Source organism: Coptis chinensis, chromosome 4, assembly GCF_015680905.1.
Source record: "Coptis chinensis isolate HL-2020 chromosome 4, ASM1568090v1, whole genome shotgun sequence".
In the NCBI taxonomy this organism is placed as follows: domain Eukaryota; kingdom Viridiplantae; phylum Streptophyta; class Magnoliopsida; order Ranunculales; family Ranunculaceae; genus Coptis; species Coptis chinensis.
The window spans coordinates 9,591,362-9,618,356 of NC_141459.1; positions in this window are offsets into that span (position 1 = coordinate 9,591,362).

A 26,995-nucleotide genomic window follows, 5' to 3' on the forward strand; every position below is an offset into this window, starting at 1 on the left:
AGATGGCAGAGCTACCGCACTACGTTCCGTTGATTGATGGGAGTATTGAACAACCCGCACAAGAGGCGATAAAGAAGCTCACCGCCCAGAGTAGAGTCCGATTCGGTCGCCCTGTAGCAAGTGCCTAGCTCAGCTCCGAAGATTGACGAGAAGACCGCCACTGTACATCTTTCTTTCAAAAGATGAGAACACACCACCATTTAGATGAGGGAAAGCCCTTCCTAAAACCAGGCGTGATCTTATATACGATACCACCAACGCCACCTGGGCAACGGCAACTCTGAAAAGTGCATGTTTGTTGGGGAAGAGAATCTATAGTCCAACTATATGATGTGGTTTTCATGGATCGATAGCGACTTCCGCTTATTCGGGGAGCCCGAATCACCCTAACAAAAAAGTTTTTCCTCCCCGATGCCTTCGCATGGTTTTGGATCAAGCTATGTCCAGAGACAACTTTCGGAATTTGGAGAAAGAGAAAGACGTTATGGGTTAATGGGGTTTCTGCCTTAGCTGCTTGTTAAGATGCGGGGTAAGCTGCCTTTGCTTTCGGTAGATCTGGTTAATCAACGGGCTTTGGCCCTGCCTCTCAATCTGCTCGAACTCAAAAAGTAACAGCACCTGGATTTGCCCCTGCACCTGGAGCTGGAGTAAAAACCGCTACACGGCCGGTAGAGCGCGTAGCAAGTAAGAAAGCCATAACAGTTCAGAGGTAGTAAGGGCGAGTGCCTTGTACTCTGCTTCAGCACTAGACCTGGAAAGAGTCGGTTGCTTTTTGGAAACCAAGTTGAGGTCCCATCTGGTCTACAAAAATAGAACTAGAATGCGAACTACTGCCTTTAGCTACAGGGACAGTTTCACCGACCTAACAGCCAATAAACTACGGCTGGAATCATCCTATTTATTTCCACTTCTTTATAGGCACCTCTAGAAAGCTTTGGTACGGACTCCAAGGATGACTCCCATAGCCCCAAAAAGGCGAAGGGAGTAATCCATTGAGAGTCAATGAACGAGTAAAAGAATGTATGTAGCTCCGGATTGTTCTTGTTCTCTCCGGACTGTCTGTCCTGTCGGACAAATAGGTTTACTTTGAGTACAGGTTCCACACAAGCCTAGGTTAGGGCAAGAAAAGGATAAGTCAACCCCTAAGGGATATTCTATCTTAACTTGCCAATCTAGGGGTATGGGTTTAACGTCACAGTACACAATAGTGATACCTTGGCTTCGATGCTCGTTGAGGAGTGCCACCGTATCAGCAGGCTATAGCCAAGAGTTAACGGAACCAGGTTACTGCATGTCTACGGGCCCTAAACGAGACTTCGAATAGAAGGTAATAGAGTGAAGGACAACTGAAGCCCTAAACGAGCTAGAAGCCCATTTCTACAACGAGAAATATCTCGTTTTCAGACTCTAATGATAGATGGGACCGATAAGGTCAAAAACGTGTTCTAACGATAAGAAAGTAGTTATTGAGTCAAACCAATGCATGTAGCAACGCGTTGACAAATATACCACACCTCCCTCTTATGTTGTGCCTGGAGTTGGGAATGAGTTGCTATGCCCACAGCTCTTATTTGAGTCCTTTTATTTTGAGTATACAGGAAGCATCCCACGCCCGATACTTTTACATATGACTCTGCCATCTGTTGGAACTGCTTTTTGTAGTTGAGCTTGTTTGCTTGATTTACTTGATGTTTAGCCTTGCTTATTTTATTGTTTCATTGGTGATAACTTTATGACACGAGGTTTTTTAATGGTTTGGCATTTACATGTACAATTTAGTTCAAAATCCATTAGCTTTTGGCTATTTTTGTCTTCTTATTTGATCTGTACCTTCATGAATGTGATCGAGTTATAACTTTGATAAGTTCTTTCTAAGCTTTTGGCTATGGGCACCAATTTACGCACGCATATAGGAGGTGCATAGTTTCAAATGCATTGCCAACTTGTGTATATTAGGTTTATTAATGTTTCTAATAAATTTACTAAAGTGATTTTTTTTTTTAATTTGTTGTGCCAGATTGGTCAATTGGTTGCCAGAAGTAGTAGAATCAAGAAGAAGCTCCGAGTGGATGCTGCTCACATTAGCATGCTATAGACATTATTTGTGGAATTTTAGTTTTGAATAATTCATCTAAATTTAGTTGAATATTGTTAAGATTATGTGAGGCGATATTTTTTTTCACAAAAATAGTTATGTGAATTCTTTAAGATCTTTTTGTATTGAATGATTTAGTAATGAAATTCATTTTGTTATGATTTGTGGTGAATTGTTATAGGGTTACCGTGTTCTATAAAAATTGTTTTGGGGGAGGATTATGTAAATGAAAATGTACGTGTATATATATAAATTGCACCATTTGTAATGCTAAATGCGTCCCAAATAAAGCGTGTGCTTTTCTGGAATTTATATCATTCGCAACAATTTTGGTGTAGCTAAAAGATTTGATTCTACCGTAACGTAGACACTTTTTGCCACACTTGGTGTGTCGCTAAATTTATGGACGTCTGTTGCCACGCCAAATGTAGAGCTAAAAATTCAAACTTTCCGCAACGAAAATAGTGTAGCAAAAGGTTGCCTTTTGCGATGCCTAGTTGTGCAACTAAAGGTATCACTTTTGCAACGCCATCCTAGTTGTTACAAGCTCTCTTTTGCGACGCCAAGCGCTGCAAATAGTTTGAAATAAATTTGCAATTAAATTAATTTTCATAAATGAAGTAGCAACGGAATTAGTGTATTAGCAGTGCCCATAGGCGTCGCAACAGACTAGGAACATTTGCCACGCCACTTTTGGCGTTGCATTTGAGTATTTGAGACGCACTTTTTAGCCACGCCTTTGCAACGCCATCTGGTGCGTTGCGACAGATCTTTTGCCACGCTCAAAGGCACCTTTAGCGATGGGGTATGGCGCTGCTAAAACCATGCTCTGTTGTAGTGTGCTTTACGGGCTTGAACCAGTCATAGGGTAACATGTCTTATAATACGTGAAAGTGGTGGATTAAAAAATCTTTGAACCAACATTCCCTTGTAGTAAAATATATCACATGCACCCACATTGCTCTTTCATTATATGTCTGTTCTACGGTGTTGTGCTTTTTGGCCCTTGCGCTGCCTGTGTTCCATGAATGCTCTAGAGTACTTGCCCATATACTCATAAGAACCGACCCAGTTCTACATTCACGTAGGTGGATATCCATCAAGTGTACATTACAGTTAAAATATACAATCTCATTATAAAATGGACTATAGATTCCAATAAGAGTAAAATAACTCATCCTTACTCATTGCAATTCTAGTTATACAAAGTATACTATAGTACCATCTCACCATAGGGTGGGACGTCTTATAAATAAATAAGACGATAGTACTGCAGGACGACGGAGTGACTTGTTTTTTCCTTTGAACCTACTTCATGGGATCGCCAATCATATAGGTAGGGTTGCCGTCAGTGTCGCCCTATATATGGGCATAAGTCCCATCCCCCTCGACGTATAACCACTTGCCTCCAAAGAAGTGGTGCGGTCAGACATGTGGCCAAACTAAGTCCAACCTAACATAATCTCTAGCAGCTGCTTGAGTAAGTTATATCTCAAACTTACATGTATTCTTTTCCTATTGCACATAGGGTAACATGTCTTAGCTGTTGTAATGAGACAGTTGCAAAGCATATACACATTAGGAGGCTGTTTAGAGCCAATGGGAAGATTTGCTAAGAGGTTGCTAACCCACTCAACATCATCACATGCCTTTTCTAAGGTGATTAGCCTGGATGATATCCAAGACACTCAATTTCCACCAAAGGTAAACACGTAAACATTACTGGATCCAGTTTATAACATATTACCCTTCCAACAATGATGGAAATCTACTAAATATTAGTCCATAATCAATGGCTCTGCTATAGTACTTGGATAATTTGACAATATACATCAAAGTTCCTTATAAGGACACAATGGGTTATCAGCTCAGCATGTCATTAATGTAGGCAATGTCATGTCTCACATACATTATCCATCAAGTACAATAGGCTACCAATGATATTGACATATTTAGTATGAGAAAACACAAGGAGATTATTTTTCATAAGATGGATATTTGACACAAAAGGTGTTAACACATGCTTACTATCATAATACCCTTACTTTTCAATGAAAAATATTTCTACTAAGTGCTATATCAATATAATGAAACCAACATGAGTTTTAATTCATATATTCACCAGTCATTCAATTCTGTAGTGCCCAAAATTCCCCTATACCATCTAGCCGGTCTGGTTTAAGGTACGCTGTGGGCTTCAACCATATTCAAACGTCAATATCTTGACAACTGAATATAGCAGTTTCAGAAATGAGTTTAACAACATAATGAACTATCGTTTTCAATGACGGTCTATTATGTGTTTCAAATAGGAATTTCTCTGTCTCATACATATTCTCAATGCTAGCACTCATGATATTAAATCATCTAAACAAAGAGAGATTAACACATATGTCTTGCTTTACTCTAAAGAAATTACACATTTTTTTTATCAACAACGGTATTTTGACATCCATATGACACCAATATGTTGTTGAATTGCTCATGCCATTTATAGGCACTTGAATCAACTCATACAAAGATTTAACTAAATTGTATACCTTAAGCTCATCACCTGGTACTACTTGGTATTGTAGTTCTGCACAACTACTCAACTAGAGTCTTTAGAATTCTGTAGAAGAAATTTTAGTTACATGAGCAAGGTTTCAAAGTAGTATAAATCTTGTCTCTGATTGAAACCCCTTGGCTATTATTCTTAGCCTTGTATTTTGCAATACAACTATCACGTTTTAGTTTTCTCTTGAAGATCCAATTCAACCTATAGATCCCCCAATAAAACAAGAGTCCAGTTTAGAGGAGTTGTATCCTTTAAAAAAAAAACACTTCTCATAGACAGATAACTTCCTTATAGGTTAATGAATCTTCCTCAAGAAACATATAAACATCATCACCGTGAATGGTGGATATACTCACTGATAGTCTTCCAAATTTTTTGTTAAGAAATTATGGAATCCTTTTATGTAGTTCATTATGAACATCCAACCACTCTATGCCAATTTTACATAAAGCACATCCTCAAAATAAAATTAGCATATAAGACATTCAATAATAGTATGGTATCTACAAGATTGTTATCACGCATGACAGCTAAAACAAACATCACTATTATGAGTTTCACCAATGAACATCTACTAGATAGTTCTAGGTCTAAAAAAAAAAAAAAAAAAAAAATTCTTTTAGATTCATTCACAATAGCCTTGGCAAGACACCCCCTACATTTTGAAACATTTTTTGGATAGACCCAAGACCTTTCCATACTTTGTAGTTCAGTGTCTTTCTAATTATCTTTTGAGAAGAACTATGGTAAAACAGTGTCATGCATATGGGTCACCACCCCCCACAATTTAATGGTTACTCAACCTAATGAAACTTACATGCAAAACACATTATACTGCTACAAACACTAAAAGAAACACCAACAATAATATGCACTCTTATGACAAGAATATACTTTACTCAAGTCTATGATTATGGATCATATTAAACATAGTCATATTATGTTCATGCTATCTATATATAAAAGGAAATCCACAAGTGATTCAAATGAATTTTAAAGAATATAAGAATTAGATGAAAAAGGTTTTACCCAAGATAATATCATTATCATTCTTCTTTTCATCATTCAACATTCCAACTTACATAGAGAGACAATCCACACACTTGTACATCACCTTGGCTATTTATTCATAGTCATAAGAGGATAATGCCTAATAAGATAATCTACAAGCGTTACATCTCCTTGTCTAAAATAGTCACTGAAGGATATTGTCTAAGAAGACAATCCATAACCTTACATCTTCTTGACTAAATTAGGTTTAGGAAGGATATAATTGTTTCCCATATTGTTTCCTATCGTAGACAGCGATGCTCATTACTTAATAATATATGACATGATTAAGCTTCATGCTTATGTTAAATAATGCATTTATGTCAAACATGATTAATATCATATCATAGGTTCAGGAAAAGTAAACTTTAACTGTACCCCTCACAACAAAAAGTATACGATATTTAAGCAAATCTAGCCACTGAATATGCAAAACAACTGAGGACTTCACCTCCTCTTTTTACATGAGCTCAAGCAAGATAGGATACCCTATCAACAAGACCTCAAGTACTACCACAACATCTAATGGCTCAACCCATTAATGTCTTCAACTAGAAAAATTTACCAATAAGCTATCATCAAGTTTAAAGTAAATCCACGATGATTAATATCCAAAACTAGCATGCTATACAACTTTAACATATGTTATATTGGATATAAGCTACAAGTTTCTTCATCTAACATGTATTTTCACAATAGTACAATTGTAATCATCGTCTAACAACACGTACACTCAATAGAGATAAGCAATTATGCATTGAATATATTATAATTACTATCCAAGATTTGAGTGTGATTGATATTAAATATCTTAAGGTCTCTCTTAGACCATCTACATACATCTACATATGTACAAAGAAAAATAATATCAAACTACTTCTAGTCAAACCAATTAATATCTTAGTAATAAACATGTATAATTTATTGACTAGGTTATTAAAGAAGTTTAAGCTTAGGAATTTCCCTCCTAAGAAAAACTAGCATGCAACTCAAGGCAAGAATATCACCATATAATCAAACCAAAAGAATTGCAAAGAGTGAAAGAATATGATACCTAACCGATTGAAAAATTGGATTACCATATTTTTCTCCTTCTAGAAAAAACAGTTCAAAAGAACTGTAATTCTAAACCAGCTCAGGACGAATTGGGTATCAAGCCTTATACTAATGGAAAGCTCTTTGAATCAGCTATCCAACACAAAAAACGGATTGCAAAACCGAGCTCTGAGCTGAAAGTTACAGCAGTTTCCGTAACGAGCGATGCAACTGTCAAAAAGACGAACTTTGATTTTTTTTGGATAGAAATCTCAAATTTGTCTCCCACAAACGTAGGAGAAAGGTCTACAACTATATAGGGTTTGATAAACCACAAAAGATCAATTAAGATTCAATCTTTAATTGGTTTCCCTAACAAAAACGAAATTATCAAAAAATTTCTAAAGTCATAACCCAATAACACAAACAATAATTCAAAGTAAAAGACTTATCTTTTGATTGCCGTATTTAAAGCACTCTCCTTTGTTCTACTATGAATCTTTCCTTAAGATTGTTAGAATAGTTGTATCAACACAACAACTGGAGTAGAACAGAAGGAATAGTAGACAAGGACAAAATTAACAGGTAGCAGATTAGGCTGTCCTTAAAGAAAGATTTCGCCCCTTCCAAAGGTGCAGAAAGGCAGCAGTGGCGTCTTCCTCACAGGATTCAATGGTTAACAGCAGTCTGACTTTGCACTAGAATAGACTACCCTCTAGAACAGCAATATAGCTCTCTTTGGCGGCTAAAGGAAGAAGAGAAGAAGAATAGGAGAAGAATAGGATGGGATCGAGTGATGTTTCTCTAAGATGGGTCGATATCAACTCTATCTTCTATGGACGCACAACCCCTGTATTTATAGAGGTAGGTCGGTCACAGCTAGTGGTGGATAACCAATGTGGGACTATCTACAATGCACTAAAGTGGAGAGAACACACTTTGTTCATCTCATCCACTTTTGCACACACACACACACTAGTATTTAGAAATACCTATAGAGATTCCAACACACGCAACATCCACCAGGTGCTTTAGCAGAGGATGACATCAACGAGGTTAATTAACAGATTAACGAACTGTCACAACGGATCGACCAAAGTGCAGTTAGGAAAGACGCCATCCAGATCGTTCAGAAAATGTTGAAGACATACCGAGTGTCCCCATTCACTGCTGAAGTACTTAGTAGAGCTTCTCCTCTAGATTTTGTCCAACCACGATTTTCGATGTATGACGACAGCACGTGTCCTGCTCAGCACGTGGCTCGCTATATTCAAAGCCTTGCACTCTATAGTGCACCGGAGTTCGATCATCTTCATTGTCGGTTGTTTCTCGCCAGTCTCAAAGACGGCATACTCGATTGGTTCTTTTCACTCGAGCCAGACTCGATAAATACCTTTGAACAACTTACCGATTTGTTTGCTAGTCAGTACGTCCACAACAGACATAAAAAAGCTGATATTGATTCACTCTTCCAGCTCTCATTTGGCATAAATGAAACCATTCGCCAATTCCTTGGACAGTTCAAGGCCGAACTGTTATGCATGGAGAGTAGTCTTAAAGAGTCCTTTGCTACATTGGCATTCTCCAACGCCTGTCGAGTGCGCAAAACACAGGATCTCTCCAGGTCACTGATGAAAGAGCGTCTAGAGATGCTGTCCGAGCTTTACGCTCGAGTAGACAAGTACATTAACTTGCAAGAAGCTCTGAAACGTCACGGCCTAACAGAAGGACAGGAAGTCGCAGTGATCTCCGATGACTCCCCACCTACCAAAAAGCAGTCCAAACCGCAAGAACAGAAGTTGGGAAACCGAACCAACAACAGCCGCGAGTTCGCTGTCCTCACTCGATCTCTCACTTACATACTGGATAATATCAAGCGAGCTGCGTATTACCGACCTAACGTGCGGTAACCAGTAGATCGACCTAACAAGCCTTACTGCGCTTTCCACTGAGCAAAATGTCATGAGACCGATGCATGCTGGGGGCTAAAACATTACCTCTAGGACCTCATTGAAGCAGGCTATACCAAGCAATACACCAATATCGCTGATGGCGATCTGAGCCATAAACTCATGGCTCGCAGGGTACAAAGTCGATCTCCACCTCGCCATGATCGCCACAGTGTCCAAGCTCGCTCCCATAGCAGAGGACATCCAAGAGACCGTTCTTGACATGATTGACATCAACACTCGTCAGATCGAGATAATGATAGAACCATTCATATGATTACTTTTCCAGATGATTCTGTTACATCTTCCAGAGAAAAAAGACGGCGCATAGGCGCCTTTCAAGAAGTTTACCACTTTTCGTCACATGCAGCACTTACCCCACGCAATACAGGTCACAGTTCAAGTGACATCACTTTCACGGAGGCCGGCCTCAACAAAGTTTGCCTCCCGCACAATGATGCATTAGTAGTCCATGTCAAAATAAGTGACTGGACAGTCAAGCATGTTCTGATAGATCCTGGTAGTTCATGTGACATTTTGTTCTACCATACCATTCAAGATATGAACTTTCCCAAGTCGATCTTCATAGACCCAATCGATCCTCTCTATGGGTTCAATGGTTCCAGAGCCGACCCAATTGGCAACATCATACTCCCAATTTCTGTGGGATCTAGAGAGAACAAAGTCAGCTTCAATACACGTTTCAGCGTTCTAGACATCAAATCGTCCTACAACGCCATTCTAGGCCGGCGATGGATTCATCAAATGCAGGCTATACCGTCAACACTGCATCAAGCTCTCCGCTTTCCAGGCCCTAGGGGCATGATGGAGCTTCGAAGCAATTAGCTCAAGGCTTATCATTGTAATCAGATCCTCTCAGCAAACAAGACCGTTGGCCCACCTATCAGCACAAGGAACGAGCCCACCAGCTACACAATGGCCAAAGACTTGGTCGCTGAGGTTAGGACCAAAGCACCAAAACAGAACGCTAGGGGCTCCAGCAAGAAAGTTTATTCGTCTGAAAGGACCCCAGAGGTTGCTCCAGCAGTTGTTGTTCCACCCTTCAAGACCCTAGATGTAATGCCCGTATTTTAAAAATACGTTTTTATCTATTTAATTAATTAATTTAATTATTTATTTTCAAAATTCAGCTGGACCGGATTTGAGACACGTGGGCCTGGTTTCTGGGCCCGAGTCGGTGTTGGGCATGGGTTTCGGACCCAAGTATATAAACACATTGTTCTGGAAAATAGGGTTCAGAGAATAATAAAATAATGAAAATGGAGGCAGAGATGAAAGCTGGATTTCTAGAGGTGGTGGGAGCGACGCGGCTCATACTCGGAAAAATTCATAGGAGCTGTTCATACAGGTGAGTAGCTATTTTGCTATTTCACCGGAATACAGAAACCGTTTTATTGTCCTATGTTTTCACTAAATTTTACTGTTCATTATTCGTCGTTCTGTCGTGTTGTTAAAACTCGGAAATCCGAAATTGAGATTTAACTGTCCAAGCTTTATGGGCGCGGCGGCGTTAAAGCCCCATTAGAGAAATCGTCATTTTCCTTGTTTTCTCTGTTTATACTCTTTTTGATTTACTGTGGGTTGAACTATGATGTTTTTATTTGTTTGAACTCGTTGGTTGATGTCGGGCTGTCGAAGCTTTGTCGAAGCTTCGAGAGGCTTGCTAATGGGCGGTTGGGCTGTTTTGGGTTGGTTTTTGGGTTGAATTGATGGGGGTTGAACTCGTATAGCCGTGATTAAGATTGGTGGTTAGCATAGAGCTGTTGGAAGCTCACAAGAGGCGTTAATGGCGCCGAACGCCATTACTGTGATACTGAGGGGTTGGGTTTTCATTTGTGATTTTCGTTGTTTGAACTGTGTTTTTGGTATTGTGGGTTGGTGGTTTGAGGTATGGGGTAGTGAGGAGGTGTGAATCTTGTTGGAAGCTTGAAGCCCGCCCATTAATGGCGGCAAGAAATTCCTAGATCTAGTTTTTGTGATGTTTGGATTGGACGATTTGGGCTTGTTGTTTTCATTAAAGTTGGTTGGGTTTGGATGGGGAGTCTAACCGACTTAATGGAATGGGAGTGGGTGGCCGGAAAAATTGGGTGGCGGTGGTGGGTTGGAGAAGATGAAGCGTGGGCGGTTTGGGCTTGGGCGGTTTAGATGGTTGGGCTTTGGGGGTTGGTTAGTTTGGCGGACCTATTAGCTGTTGGTTTGGGTGGTATTTTAATGGGCGAACCACATCGGTTTTGTGTTGGACCAATTCTTTTTAGCCTTTGTTTTGTGGACCAGTTCAGTTTACAGTTTTTGGGCCGAAATCCAATTTTTCTGTTTTAGGCCGATATTAATCTTTTTAAGCTTTGGACCAGTTTAATTAAGTTTAGTTTGGGCCCGGTTTAAATTAAGTTTTGGGGCGGTTTAGGTTTAATTTTTGGACGAACCACTTAACCATTTTTTGGGCCCGCTTTCTAATATTGCTTGGGCCAGTCCATATAATTTAATATAGATCCCATTTGGGTCGGGTAGAATTAATAAGTTGGTTTTAGACTTTCGGGTTCTAAGGTTTGGGCTTGGCCAGTTGGGTCCGAACCATTACCTTAGTCACAAGCCTGTGAGCCATCCACTTTGACCTTAGCCATGAACCATGGCTATGACCCTGAACCTGTCGAACATGGAAACGACAGTTTGACTTTGACCATGAACTGTTGACTTTGACTTTGACCATGACATGTTGACTTTGACCATGACAATTTGACTTTGACCATGATCTGTTGACTTTGATTGTGACCTTTGACCATGACACGTTGACTTTGACCTTTGACCGTTGACTATGAAATATTGACTTTTCCAGTTTTTCACCTATTTGATTTGTATGGACAAATATAGTAATAAAATATTGTCGATATTATATAACTTGGTTGGTCATTATCTAATTTAGATTTGATGTGAGTAGTGTGTAAATCATATATATATTGGGCTTTAATTGTGGACTGTGGACTGTCTAATTGTGTTACATTTTATGTTGTATATTATATGGACACATATAGTAATAAAATGCTGTGGAAGTTTGTATAAATTTGGTTGTCATTATCTAAGAAAGATTTGACATTGAGGTTGTGTATTTTTGACACGTGACGATATTGAGATGTTAGGAGACATTATATAACTAATAACGTTATAAATAAAATGTATGCGACACGTTGAAGCATTATGACATGATATCATATGTTGGGATATATATATTAATGTAATATCTTGGAGAAATTTATATAAACGCTCCATTATTATATATGTGAGATACTATTATGAGGTAGCATAGTATTGGTGAATATTTGCCCACGGGAGTGTGGTGTAGTGCAATAATATATTGGCGCGTGAAAGTATGAAAATGGTTATGAGATATATTGAGATATTTCTATATATTGTGGCTTAGTGCAATAAGGCAATTGATTGACACGACGTGATATAGTGGATTTATTATGAGTCATTAATGTATGACACTTGAATAAATTACGAACGAAAATCCTAGAACCTAGCTACCACAACTCATGTGATTGGCCCTTCCGGCGCTTCAGATTAATCTGAATGGGTTTCTTCGGCTGCCCTTCCGGGCGTTCGATTAATCTGAATGGCCTTCGGCGTAAGTAATGTGATTGGCCCTCCGGCGTTTCAGTAAAATTTGAATGGCCCTCCGGCGTAAGCCGAATAGTGGCTTGATTATTCCGTTCGCAAAATATAGAACGATGATGCGTAATATTTTATGCCGAATAGTGGCAATACTTACATAGATTTGGCTTCCGTGTGAGGATTTACCTGGTGTGCGGCATCCCGCTCAGGGTAGTTATGCATGGAGTGGCTCATTATGTAAGGGAGGTATGTGGATGTACATGTTCGGCGTTGGGTAGCGATTGTGGTAGCCAGGGAAACTAGGTAAGACATAGATACGACGTGATTTTAGGGACACACAAAGAAAGTCTAAACAAATAAAATTATGGTAATATGTTGGTAAATGATATATCTCTAGATAGATGATTGTATATGTTTGGCTGGTTATTAGTTTAGCTAGAACCTAAGGCGCCTCGTGGAGGAACTAAATGCATTTTTATTATGCGTATGGTATGTTGTATTAGTTGTTGGAAGTTAAGGCGCCTCGGTGGAGGAACTAACTGCCTTGTGGATTGTGTATATATATATGTATATTATATGTTGTATTTTAGGGCTACTCACACCAGCATTGTTTATAATGCTGACCCGATTTGCATGTTTGCTTATCGGGTGTGTTCATTAAATGAACATAGTTGATAAGTCTTGATAGGTTTAGTGATGAAGAAGATTGGTTGATGCTTGTGGTTTGCGTTAGTATTGCATCTCAGGTTGTGTTTTGTTTTCCCTCGAGGTGATATAGAGTTTCAGTCTAGACGATGTTTTACTTATTTTCATTTGTAAATTTTTGTAATGAAGAGGACATTTGTATAATGGAATTTTATTTGGTTTTTTAATTATCCGCATATTTAAACTGTTGATGGGTTTTTGGGAGTGGAAAGTGCGTCACACCTCGGAGATCGAAGAGTCGGGGACAAATAATGTTTTTCCGAATTCTGTCGAAATTCGGGGAGTGACACTAGAGGTCGCCCCATCTTGTGTTACACAACCGATACAGCTTCAGGAGATCACTCCAGCACCTGTTGTCATGACCACAGAGGTCGCACCAGCCCCTGTTGTCGTGACCACAGAGGTCGCTCCAGTTCCTGTGGCCACCCCCACTGTTCCTCAGATCGACAAAACATCTCCACGAATCAGTCCTCCAAAAGACGCTCAACCACCACAAGCCACGGTACAAGCTGAAGAAAGGCACCGAGTGAACTTAGGAACCGAAAATGATCCTAAATTTGTCTATGTAGGGGCTAACCTTGACCTTATACTCAAGGTCTAGCTTGTAAACTTTTTATCCATGAATAAAGATGTTTTCACTAGGTCATATATTGATGTATTGGGTATAGATCCTAATGTTGCATGTCATAGACTAAATGTGAACCCTAATGCCCGACCAATTCGGTAGTGACCTAGGAGACTATCATTGCGTTTTCAAAAAGCAATCAACGATGAGGTTGACAAACTCAAACAATGCGGTTTTATCCGAAAGGTCGATTACCCCGAATGGATCGCTAATATAGTAGCAGTTCCGAAGAAGAATGACACAGTTCACCTCTGCGTTGACTTCACCAACGTCAACCAAGAAACACCAAAGGGTAGCTTTCCTTTACCAAGAATCGATCGACTTGTGGACCAGACCTGTGGCCATGAACTCTTGTTATTTATGGATGCGTACAGTGGGTACAACCAGATCCCACTCATTGAAGAAGACCAAGAGAAAACATCATTCATCACTGAATAGGGAATCTACTGCTACAACATCCTCCTGTTTAGCCTCAAGAACACTGGAGCGACTTATCAATGGCTGGTCACTGATATGTTCCATGACATGTTAGGGGATACCATGGAAGTATACATCAACGACATGGTCGTCAAGAGCAAGAGAGCAGGTGACCACCTCACTCACCTCGAGCAAGCATTCTCTAGATTATGCCAAACTCGAATGAAGCTGAATCCAGAAAGTGCCTCTTTGGAGCATCCTCCGGGAAGTTTCTAGGATACCAAGTATCACAGAGGGGGATAGAGGCTAACCCAGACCAAATCAGAGCTTTCTTGGACATGCCTAATCCACAGACAAAGAAGAAATACAGAAGCTATCAGGAATGGTGGCAACATTAAACCGATTCATATCCAGGGCGTCAGACAAATGCCAACCGTTCTTGCAACTTCTTAAAAAAGGTGAGAAGTTCTCGTGGAATGACCAGTGCCACCAAGCATTCTCCACCCTCAAAGAGTACCTGACTACACCTCCTGTCCTAGAAAAACCAACAGATAGCGAAACACGGGGCTTTATCTAGTAATATCAGACTTTGCCATCTGTTCGGTTCTCTTCAAAGAGGAAAACAACTAAGAGAAACCGATCTACTTTACAAGTAAAATGCTAACTCCAGCTGAAAAGAACTACTCTTACATTGAAAGAGCAGTACTAGCATTATTATATTCTACAAGGAAGTTTAGGCCTTACTTTCAAGCGCATTCAATCAAAGTACTTACCGATCTCCCACTGAAGAACATCTTTCATAAGGAAAACAAAACAACTCGCATGGCAGTATGGGCTGAAGAACTCGGGGAACACCACATCGAGTTCATCCCATGCACCACTCAGAAGGGTCAGGTCGTTGCCAATTTCCTAGCAGATTTCCCTGTTGACGACCTAAATTGGGAACCAGAAACAAATATCCCATCCACAAAGAAGAATGACAAGACTGTCTGGTCTCTATTTGTAGATAGATCTAGCAACCCCGGAAGAAGTGGAATCGGAGTTGTCCTAGTATCCCCAGATGGAGCAATGATGGAGAAATCAATTCGCATCGACTTCGCGACCTCCAACAACGAGGTAGAGTACGAGGCATTAATCATGGGGCTTAGAATGGCACTACAGCTCGGTGTACAAGAATTGCAAATCTTTAGTGACTCACAACTGGTCGTTCGCTAGATTGCTAAAGAGTACACTACCCACGAAGATAACCTTTGTAAATACCTTCAAGTTGTTTATCAGTTACTTCCTTCCTTCAAGAAAGCCACGATACACCATTTTTTACGAGGCATTAATCATGGGGCTTAGAATGGCATTACAGCTCGGTGTACAAGAATTGCAAGTCTTTAGTGACTCACAACTGGTCGTTCACTAGATTGCTAAAGAGTACACTACCCACGAAGATAACCTTTGTAAATACCTTCAAGTTGTTTATCAGTTACTTCCTTCCTTCAAGAAAGCCACAATACACCATTTTTTGCATGACGAAAATCATCACGCAGACAGTTTAGCTTACTTTGCTACCCAAACACCGAACTGCACCTTTAGGCAGTTACTCATTGAAGTAATTGACCGACCTGCTTACCAAGCTGAACACGTCTTAGAAGTCAGCGACCTGTGCCCACTCTCTGAGGATCAGATGAGTCAAACATGGATGAAGCCCATCATAGAGTACATCCATAACTGTACACTCCCAGAAGAGCGTGCTAAAGCCAGACAAATTCAATATCAGGCACACCGTTATTACTTGATCAATAACAAGTTATTCCGAAAATCTGCTGGCGGACCTCACTTGAGGTGCATAAGCCCAGAACAAGGTCAATTAATTTTTGTTGAAATTCATGAGGGAGAGTGCGGAAACCATGTTGGAGGTCGCTCTTTGGCTCACAAAGCGATCTCCCAAGGATACTTTTGACCTCGAATGTAGATCGATGCCAAAACATATGTCCTCAAGTGCATCAAATGCCAGACCTTTGGCCACAACATCATTCAACTAGCTCGCGAGTTGATCAACATTGCGGGCCCTTAGCCATTTCACATGTGGGGAATGGACATCATGGGACCATTCATCCCATATCGGTTTTCGCTTTGTCTTAGCTGCAACTGATTACTTCACTAAGTGGGTCGAAGCAATTCCTTTTGCTCATGTCAAAGAATCACACGTCAGAAACTTCATCTAGACGCACATCATTACCAGATTTAGCTTACCACACATATAGGTGATGGACAATAGTTCCCAATTCAAGGGAAAAACAGTCAAGGAATTTCTGGCCAAATGGAAGATCGTACATGCATTCTCCACTTCTCAGTACGCTCAAAGCAATGGCCAAGCAGAGACTAGCAACAAAGTGATCTTAGAAAATTTGAAGAAATAGATCGAAAAGAACAAGAGTCAGTGGCCAAATCAGTTAGAGAACATTCTGTGGGCTCATCGCACCACAGCTCGCTCCAGCACTGGCGAGTCACCATTCTCCTTATGTTATGGCACAGAAGTCGTTATTCCCACCAAGCTGACAGTCACTACGACTCGATCAGAACTCGTTGAGTCTAGACACAATGACTCCGTCCTAACTCGATAGAACGACTTGCTGGAAGAACGGCGCGACCTAACTGCCATCAGAGTGGCATCTTACCATCAAACTCTAAAGAAGTCCTACAACAAGCGAGTACATCCTCGATCTTTTCAACCTGGTAATCTAGTTCTAAAAAAGACTCAAGATGACTCCAAGCTCGCACTAACATAGGAAGGACCATACATAGTGGAACGAGTTGTAGACAATGGAGCGTACTGGATCAAGACCCAAGAGGGGAAACCATTGCTGCGGCCTTGGAACACCTATTTGTTAAAGAGATTTTATCAATAAAAATGCATCGTTGTACATTCCATATTGTTATTCACTGTAAATTCAGGTTTAGTTACTTATGTTTGCCTTACAACCTACTCCGTTTAATCTCATCAACAAAACACAGAACTTGCACTGAAAGCACCACCAGTATACACGCACTTCCAGCACTCTCAGGAGTTTCAACGCTCTCCGTGAGCAGCACGCTCTCTTGAGCTAACAGGCTCCCCGTGAGCAGCACGCTCTCTTGAGCTAACATGTTCCATAGCCTTTCTAATTCTTACTAGTTGAGGACCTATACTTCTAGGATCAACTCAGTGAGAATGCTCTCAGTGAGCAATACACTTTCATAAGCTAAAATGCTTTCCGTGAGCAGCACTCTCTCTTGAGCTAACAGACTCCATAGCCTCTCCAATTCTCACTAGTTGATGACCTATACTTCTAGGATCAACTCATTGAGAACGTTCTCAGTGAGCAATACACTTTCATAAGCTAAAATGCTCTCCGTGAGCAACACGCTCTCTTGAGCTAACATGCTCCATAGCCTCTCCAATTCTCACTAGTTGAGGACCTATATTTCTAGGATCAACTCAGTGAGAACGCTTTCAGTGAGCAATACGCTTTCATAAGCTAAAACGCTCTCCGTGAGCAGCACGCTCTCTTGAGCTAACAGGCTCCATAGCCTCTTCAATTCTCACAAGTTGAGGACCTATACTTCTAGGATCAACTCAGTGCGAATGCTTTCAGTGAGCGATACGCTTTATTAAGCTAGCACACTCTACACAAGCAATACGCTCTCCGTGAGCCACATGCTTTCTTGAGCTCACAAGCTTCATAGCCTCTCAAATTCTCATTAGTTGACTACCTTTCACTTTAGGATTAACTCAAAGAGAACGCTCTCAGCGAGCCTTACACCATAGTAAGCTAGCACACTCACCCGAGCCACCAGGCTCCACAGCCTATACGGTTCTTTCTAGTGGGCAACCCACATATGAGAACGTTATCTACGAGCAAAACACTTCCTTAAGTTAAACTTCAGGCTTCTTAGCCACTATGCGCCATAAGCATTATAAACAGAACACTAGCGACAAGCAATCAAGCATAAACAAAAACATGCATTACATATACATTCATCAAAAGAACTGCTTGACCAACGCCAGGAAACCAGTTCGTGAATACACCGATTTGCTGGGTCTATCCAGGAAATCCAGATCGGTATTTCTCACAAATGTTGCAAAATATCAAACTGCCACTTTCGTGGAAACCAGCTCGTTGTGTATCTGTACCAAAAGGCGAACTGCTCAAGCAAACCTGATAAACCAGTTCTACTATTTAACTCCCTTACAGAGAGGACAACTAACAGAATATCCAAAAAATTCTTCCATACTTCCAAGAGAACAAATCCAGCATCACAATCAAGCATCACCAACAACATGTTTATCAGTAGGAGCGGCACTAGTAGAAGGGACATTACTCGCATCTCGTGTTACAACAAGTGCAGTAATTCCCTCGGCCTCACGATCCTGCTTTTCTAGTAGTTCAACGTACATTTCCACTAGCACATCATGATCTTCACAAACTCAATCATATTCCTTTTGTGCCTTTCATGCCACAACTTGACACTGCTTAGCGTACTCAGTCACGGAGGCCAACTTTTCACGTAGGTCCATCAACGAACTAACCAACACAGTTTTCTCCTCCAGCGCGCCCTGATGTTTTTTCCTCAGGACCTTCATCTTCTTTTTATCAGCTTCACAGACAGTACGTATATTAACCAACTCAGCTGCGCCACCATCGACATTATTAGGATGTTGCACAGCTCGCTTTAACTTATCATACCCCACCAGAAACTGTAAAGAGAATGCCAATGTTAATATTTGTCAATCACACCACAAAACATCAGTGCAAGTAAAAAGTTCACCAAACAACATGCCAAGTTTGTGGTCTTCAGGGTCATCTCCAAATTTTCATTGTCCAGCTCAGCTTTATCACCATCTAGCACCATTCCTTCTAGGCGGCAGGTCGCTATAGAAGCCGAATGGAAGATGCAGTCAGAATGCTTGACCATGCGCTTCTTCCCCGTCTTCCCAACGTAGAAGAAGTTGCTACCCATATCACCAGCACGCTGGGACGAACTACCAGCCGCAACATTGTGACCTCGCCCCAGGTTGCCATGTTCCTCCCGGTTCAGGTCGCTACCCCTTCCCCGACCAGGAGACCTGAACACGATACCTCCAGGTCGTTCGCGACCCTCCACCTTGGCACGTTTGCCTTTCTTTGAACCAGAGCCCACAACTTTGCGCTTCCCACGGTTCCCATGAGGATGGGGTCTAAACTCCATCTCCTCCATCACAAGGGGAGAGGTTTCCCTCGTCCCCTTATCACTATCAGCAGCATTTCCATGTTGATTGGCCATACTCGAGTCTACAAACGAAACCAACGACCACTTAACTAACACAAGAACAAAGCTTTTTTATTCAATGGAGAACTGAGTAAGGAAGAACACGTACCTAAGCTGATCAGTAAAGGTAAGAGCGCAAGAACTTTAGAGCAGAACAGCTTGGAGATGAAGAAGCGCAAATACCCTTGAGCTTCTCCTAATAGTGCTACTTATGCTCAAGTAACGTCCCTTCCTAAGGCACGTCATAATTACATCGAGACGCCAAACGTCAGGCCACCTGGTAGCCATCATTTCAAATCTCCCGACCGCCCATATTCCTACACGTGCCACGCACGTACTGTAGCCCATGCAAATATCAAACTTAGAACGCTTCTTGCATCCTAAAGATACGTGCGACCTACAATACCAAAGACGAATAACAAACATGATGCATAAACAAGCTCACAAGTCATGTGGCCTCCCTCTTACCACAGAACGCAACAACAGCCATGCATTTACACAACACAATTAGACACATCATATGCAAAGCACCAAGTAATTGAGCAAAATAAAGGGACATGCGTTCAATACAAGCAAAAGAGCGAACTGTCGGCCAAAGTTAAGCCCAGTTCATAGACTAACCGAGCTGCTGAGTCTACTTAGGAAATCCATCTCGCTTAACTACTGGGTATCACTTCCCGAACTCTCCAGAACAATCCAGAGGTCCAGGTCGTCCAAGTACGATACAAACAAAAATTAGTACTTAAAGCGAACCGCCCAGGTTACCCCAGGAAACCAGTTCTATTGTTTTAGGCCAAAGGCCACACATAAACACAAACTTAAAACACTTTTTCTAAACAACATTCTCAAAGCTTTCAATGATAAGTGCATTCAACACTTGAGAGGAGCTAGGTTCGTCGGAGGTCGCCACAGCCACATCGGTAACAGTTACGTCCAGATCGACTGGAACCTGCGAAGGATCAGCTAATGCACTAGTAGCAGAAGGAGGCACGACCTCACAAACACTACTAGCATCTTTAAGTGTTTCGTTCCTATGATCACCTAAAGCCCCATGTTCATGTTCTTCCTGCAGCTCATCGTATTTTTTCTCCAGCTCCTCTACCTCAGCACGAATGGCAAAATAGGCCTCCTTCGCCTGCACCATGGCAGTTTTGCATCTTTCCGCAAAGGCATTCGCTGCGGCTAACTTTTTCTTCAGGTTGTCCACCTCATGCCTCAGCTCGACCGACTCGTTGACAGCTGACGTCTTCTCCAAAGTCAATGAAGTGAGTTACGTCTTCAAAGCGTCTAGTTCTTTCTTCTCAGACTGTTCCACTTCTCAAAAAGTTGAGAGCTCGTCCTTCAAGGACTCGACCTCAGTTTTTTCGATCTCAGTGAACTGCGCAGCCGTTTTCAATTTTTGGTACCTAGTAATAAGCTGCATCAATAAGCACAGTGCATCGCATCAGTATCAAGCAATAACACGAGGCGGAACAAGGCAAACAAATCATAATACAGGAGGTACTTACCAAGCACCATGCCTTATCCATTCTCCTTAAGTTTGACTCCAACTCCTTGGAATCCAAGCCCTTCCTATCATCATCCAGCGTCATCCCCTCCAGCAAACAAGCAGTTATAGGTGCGGATTTGTAACTATAATCCGACCTATTCACAAAGCATTTTTTGCCAAACGTCTCATCTACATACATTAGGTTGCGCTCCAGCTCATCTTTCCCACCACTGGAGTGACCTTTGCCAGTCTCTTTAACAGCAGCCTTCCCCTTCATCTTACGAGAAGTATCTCCAGCGACCTTGGTCGGAGCGACCTCCGTGGTCTCTTGACCCAGCACGCTAAAGTCAAGTAGCGGCCTAGACCTCGAGCTGTGAGCCGCCCTCCCCCCGGTTCGCCCTTCACCACCAGGTCCCGAGCTGCCCCCAAGCACAGTTTCAACTACCCTCGTGACCTTCGCAGACCGGGCCTCAAGTTTGTCGCCTTTCCTCTTCGGTAAGCGGCTTCGCTCACGAATATCAAAGCTGATATCATCCAGATCATAAGGTGCACCCTCCACACCCTTCTCGACCCCAGCCCCTAAGCCACCAACACCTCCAGGAGGTTGCTTCGGACCAGCACGACTTCGGTTCTTATCTTCCCTTGTCACTAGGTCGCTCTTGCGCTTTTCCATCACATATCCACTAGGTGCTTCACCGATCTCCTCACCCCAGGCCCTCTTCTTCTGAACCCTCCTCTTCTCCTTAATCGCAGGCCCTCCCCGTTCCACAAAGAAATATGCAACCTCAGGAAGTTTCGCCTGTTTCTGCGCTCGAGTTAGCCTTGCGAACTTCTCAATCACCTTCCAATCAATTCCCCTCTCTATAACAAGCTCTACACAAACAACAAAATAGTAACGTCAATACAAAGTCAACAGATGCAATATCGAAACACTCAAATAGTGTACTGGTACCCACTAGTAAGGTCACATATCCTATTTTCCACACCGTACCCTCTAGCACAGAAGTTCCCAACTAATAGCAATGGCCTTTTATCCCAAGACTCGTTACTCACACCGTCCAGAACACTCGACCTTTTAGTTCGTGTTTGCAAACTAAAGTTAAGAGCCTGAGATTGCTTTACTGAGAAGTGCTCAATAATATCAGCGACCCTTATCCGGTACTCACCGCTGTCGTTCAGCAGGTCAAACACCTTGAACAATCACCATGTGTTACCCACAAACTGACAAGGCGCTTTGCCATAAAAGTTCAAGAATGCACAGATTAGTTTAGAGAACAATATCGTCATATGTGCCCTTAACTACCCCTCACAGATTATAACCCCGTAGTTCGGTGGATTGTACCTATCGCTAAAGACCCGTACGTCCTGTTCTGGCTCGTGGATCTCCAGACCGCTTACGGTTATCCCATAAGTCTTTCTCAGGTAGGGGAACACCCTCAAAGCGTGTTTGTCTACAGTCTTAGGCGGCAGCCCACTAGACGATGACCTCTCATCGCGACCTGAAGTGCTAGTTATAGCAACCGCAGATGCAGATCGGGCATCATCTTCCCCACCTTTCACCTCATCAACATCATCATCATCATCGTCACCCTCACTCACTCACACCACAAACTGACTCTTCCTTCTCTTTCTCCGCGTCATCCCAATCAAGAGAAACTTCGCAAATCTCATTAGATCGTGTATTATCTGAGTCAGACATCTTTCTCTTGTCACTCACAACTCCAACAACAAGCAACAAAATGAATGACCTAACAACTCAACAAAAAAAAACAAGAACGAAGCAGAGAGAAAAAAATCAACAATGGCAGAAAACTAACCTGAAGACTCTTGGTGTAGTGAGTTTTTCTGCAAAGAGAAGCAAGAAATGGTCATTCAGATAGCCAGCGTGGTTTTGTATAACCCGCCTCCTCCAGTTCCTAAAGCATTATGATTACACCCTAGCCTTAGTCGTACACGACTTCCAACAAGCTGTCTTGTCTTTTCAAATCATGAAAAAATGGGGCGGCACATTTTCTCTGCAACTGCTCAGATTTGCTCACGTGCCATACATGTGCCAACTATTACCGCGTACCAGTTCACTAGATAGTACGAATCGATCTATAAAGTTCCTTGGGTATTTCCATCAGTTTGTCTCTTCATGCATGCTCAACACTTGCTACTGTGTTCTCTCAATAGATCGCTTCAATGAACTGCATGACCTACTGAGAGGGGGCTGTTTGAGGGAGTGATATTCTCATTCGGGAATATCAAGCACGTGCTCAGCATGGTGGAAATACCACACCGACCTCTGACTTACTTCTCCGACCTACATCACTAGCTCGCGTCCATGAGCTATGAGGTTGCTCTAGAACAGATCATATCATTATGCAGATTGTTCTACATCATGACTCAGCCTATCTTCTAGAAGCAATCATGCCTAAAGTTGCATTTCCACAAATCACTGCCACAAGCTACTAACCACTGCTGCAAGCTACTAATCCCCATCATTACAGCATGTCTATCAACACAGTTCTCCCACGGCTTCTCAATCTCTACCCTATATTTGTGTTGATCTTTACACGTGTTGGGATAAGATTTACTTTCACCATCTATAAATATCTCCCACATGAACTACGCCAGACCTGATTTTTCTCTCCCCCAAGAATCAAGAGAAGATACGTAGGCAGTTCGCTCAACGACGAACTCGGTCTTTACCATATTCAATCATATTCCCCCTCCATCATTGTATGTAAAGGTAAGCTAAAACTCTCCTTTACAATAAGTAATAGGATTGTTAGGTCGCTTATACGGATGTAACTTCAAGGATTGTGTGTGATAAGCTTCCCTGATCTCTTTCAGTGTTAGCTTGGATCCTTCTTCTCCTGAAGGTAACCCCAACCTTTGATAATGCTCCTCCATAGGCAGTGCAGAGTCCAAAATTTGATAACTATTCTCCATCTCAATCGCCTACAACTACAGACCCCAAACCAAAAAATTTTTAGTAGGGTATTATTTTAACTTGATGTTTATTTGATGGGGTTCCAAATTGGTACGATGATCTTGATAGGGTTATATACTAAAAGCATTACTTTTGTATTAACTCTAATTCTTCATATTTTGAATGAGAATAATATGGGCAAATGTTATGCATATTATATATGTTATTAGTTATATGCATGTGTCCAATACTTTATGTTGTAGATGATATGGTGTGAATACACAGAAGACCATATCATCAGTACCTTATAAAGTATAAGTAATCGTTCACAACCTAGATGGATTTGGACAAACCATTAGTACGATTGTAATATAATCTGGTATTAGTCTATCTTGACTATAGGATTATATTAGTACACTTTGTGTGTATTGAACATGAATAAGTGAGGTTGTTTCTCTTTATACTAACTATGTAAGAGAACAAACACCTCTGTTATTATGGATGCTTGTCCTCTTAATCCGGATATAATAACGGGCACTTACGTGCATTGTACATTACTTTAAATCATCAATGAGTGAGATTCATTTGTAAATCAACAAACTCGATGGATTGGGTAATGACAATGTATGTAAGGTGTGATATTGATTATAGAAGAAATCCGTGACCCGCAAGAAGTCGGGTTGATGATGTCCCCTTGAGGAGATCAAAAAGATTGTCATGTAAACCCTGCAGGTGGATTTATTCCGACATGATAATGAAGTTGAGTGGTACTACTCAAGGACATAAGAAGTTGATTAATGTAGTTGTCAGTAACTTGACTTAATCAACGGACATTCGATATCTTAAACACAGGGAGATCAACGAGCATATAATATGGAGCCTATAAACGCTGACACGTAATTTAGGATTAGGGCGGTAGTGCAACAATGACCTTTAGTAGAATAAGCCATTTGTTGACGGACTTGGGTCGTGTGTTCTGGGCGAACATGGGAAGCCCAAGCCCGTCAGGAGGCCCAACCCTAATTTCTCCTCATGGTCCCTGTTATAGACTATAAATAGAATACTCTCTCTCTGGCTGAAATTCACTATTCACTAGATTAGAAAAAAAGGCAAGGAAAGATAGATCCAAAATTGGATCTAGCTTTGTGAGAAAGAAGGGGATTGGTAGATCGTTGCCCACACAATGTCCAATCTGTTCTAAAAGAATACACCAGAAGATCAAGGGGTTGATTTCAGATTTGATAAAGCTTTGATTCTCAGAGATTACATTTTAGCAAATTCTAAAAGGTATGTTTTCTAATCCAAAATCGTGAGAACCCATTAATTCCGCTACGCGTGGTTCTCGCGGTTTGTAGAAATTTTGCATTCTGAATAACGGTTCCTACAGATCTATATATGGCCTGCTGAGTCCGTGCTTCACCTTTCCTATTTGAACTTTGAAGTGGAATTCTAATTTGATAGGAGTTAGTCATACTTCTAGGATTTGAAATGAATACCTTACCTTGGGAACCAAGCTCCTACGATTTCATAGTTTGTACAAAATTTGTATGCAAATTTCAATTGAGTTATGTCTTACGCGCTAACAAGTGTTGAAGTATATATAACAAAAGCCATAGTGTTTGGTTGAACTTTGGAGCCAGATATGGGTTGAGACAAATTAAATGGCAGCTGCAATGGCATTCCAAAAGGACAAGGTGCATTGGAGAGATGGAAATGGTTGGAGTCATATGGAGCACGAGGCCAGTCGGATCAATGTTACAAGTGCTTAGAGGGAGTTTTTGAGCGGATACTTGTTCAGGACAAGGGAGCAAGCTACCCAATTAAGGAACTAAACAAGGCCACCGTTATTACACAACACTAATAACCTACAATATTTTAAGAAACTAGAAAAATGTAAAACAAAACTGAATTTTTATGTGTAAAATATACTTGGTCACGGGTGATCTTAGACATACCCATAAAAACACTCCCGTACCCAATAACTAACATAAGTTTTTGTCATACCCCAATAGCGGCCTAAATCTAATAGTATCTCCCAAATAATTTGGGGTATTTCTAATAAGGGCAAGGGCAAAAGAATAAAAAAAACAAAATAACGACACATCTATTTGGTACCGTTTTTTAGTAAAAGTTTCTTTCGCATTCTTCTTCATCCCTCTCGCTGTATCTTCTACCAAAAAAAAAAAAAAAAAAACCCTTACGAGTCTTGCCTTGCAAACACAGATTTAGTCCCATGCATATTAAACTTGAATTTGCTTTTAAATTACGAAGTCATCTCCTTCAGTGTTTCTAACCTTTGTCTTTCAGGAACTCTATAATGAATTCGGATTTGGGTAATGAATTTGGAATTGGGTTTGTTGAGTCTTAATTGGTTGTTTGTTTGGCTTTCACCACCATAGTTGTTTGATGAAAGCCAACGACAAGATATGGTAACATGGCCTCACTTCTGTCACGCAACCGTCCAAACCCTCCCATTTTTGCATTCACTGACAAAAGCTGCACCAGGAAGACTCTGACTTTGCAGTGGGGGGTTAACCCTTTCCTTGTTGAGTTATCAAAAGACATGGAAGACAACATTCTGAAAACTTTCGACCTTGTCAAGTCCTGGGAGATGGCCGGTGAAAGAAGGAGATGTAGTTTTGGTGGTCTCAGATGTCATTCCAACCACTAAAACACATTCTGTATTCTAATCAATCAAGGTGAAGACCATAGTTTAGTGAGATAATGCACTTCACTGGTGTGTGTTGACCTTATATTTAATTATTGATCATTAAGAGACTAGTGGAAGAGACATGCCGAAGTTGAGGTTACGATTTTCAACCATTTTGTATGTAGATGAATATGCTAAATGTTTTGTACAAACTTATAAACCATTAGCGTGCACTCATTTTAAAGACACTCTCCAATCAAAATTTTATCCATGAATAAATACAGAAATCCTATATTTTCTGTAGTGGATGTAACTTTCATCAGCCAAGGTGGTATTGAGTCTGGTAAGCTGTGAACATTTTGCATCTCTTGCTATGAGTGCCAAATTGCATGGTAACTATGTAACTCATAGTTTTCTATTTTATTTAGCTTTTGCACGTTTGAAAGTAATAGAGCCCTGAGCGGCACATTCTACTGTATTTTGCTATTTGCTCCCCTCTTCTACTTTGGATGATCTTGCCCATGGAGGGGAACGTTGGGAGTTCATCACCCGTAGTTTATACATTTTCTTAAATGCTTATATCCGATGATCAAATC